General features: G+C 39.8%; 1 pseudogene; it reads right to left on the bottom strand.

The window, feature by feature from the left end:
- Positions 1 to 4: 4 nt before the first annotated feature.
- Positions 5 to 841, bottom strand: LOC112093616 (annotated as a pseudogene).
- Between the last annotated feature and the right edge of the window lie 76 nt (positions 842 to 917).

Here is a 917-nt window from a genome sequence, read left to right as displayed (position 1 = left end):
ACTTATCTTTTCTTGTCAAGTTAGTGCATTCAAATCCTAAAGCTTCAGCCATTTTTGACTGCACATAATTGCCCACTTCAAACTTGGATTTCCCTCCAATCCCACGTGTATTCTTCAGGTAACTTCTCAAGAAACTTTACAGTGCAAGAAGTTACTGGATTCAACAAGAGGAAAACCGGGTCCAAGAATTTGTACCCGCCAGCAGTCGTCCCATTGAACATACTAACCCGATAGTCCACGGCGACTGGAACTATTTCATCGGTTAACTCAGCAAACAAAGGACTAAACCTCAGTAAATAAGGCTCTCTGCAAGTAGTTCCTTCAGGACAAACCACAAGATCACTCTGGCTTAACAACTTCTCCATCATCTCCGAGTCTTTCTCCCTATCTCTCTTCAATCGAACTGTCTTGATTGGAGAAATAAGCTCGGAGATTCTGCTTAAGCTGTATGTGACAGCCATGATAGGATTCCTCACAACCATTGACACATAGATGGGATCGAGCAGAGTTCTGTGGTTGCAGACAGTGTGCCCTTCACTTATTTTGTGCTAATGTTGTTTTGTGTGACAAGAGATTTTTCCCTCATATTATGGCCTGTGCCGGTCATTCCAATGAATGATAAGATTGGTATGCACAATTTATGAGGAAGGAGTAGGGAAACAATAAGTCTGATGATGAAAAGAAAAAATCCGAAAGGAAGCCATAGAAGCATCTCTAAGGTGGCTAGAAAATTGGGTTTGAAAGCCAATCTCCCATCATGGAAAATCAATGGTTTTGGATATTTCTTCCTAGGAAGAAGTTGCCAATTTCTCTTCTCATTTTCACTAACCAAGTGAAGCACCTATTGCAGCAAAGAAAAACATGAATAGTACGTAATAGAAGAATTCTAACTCTATAACACAATTAAATATATATAT

The sequence above is a fragment of the Morus notabilis genome, unplaced genomic scaffold, assembly GCF_000414095.1.
Source record: "Morus notabilis unplaced genomic scaffold, ASM41409v2 Scaffold6143, whole genome shotgun sequence".
NCBI classification, from domain to species: Eukaryota; Viridiplantae; Streptophyta; class Magnoliopsida; order Rosales; family Moraceae; genus Morus; species Morus notabilis.
Note: the sequence above shows the minus strand (reverse complement) of the source record. Positions and strands in the feature narration are given on the sequence as shown.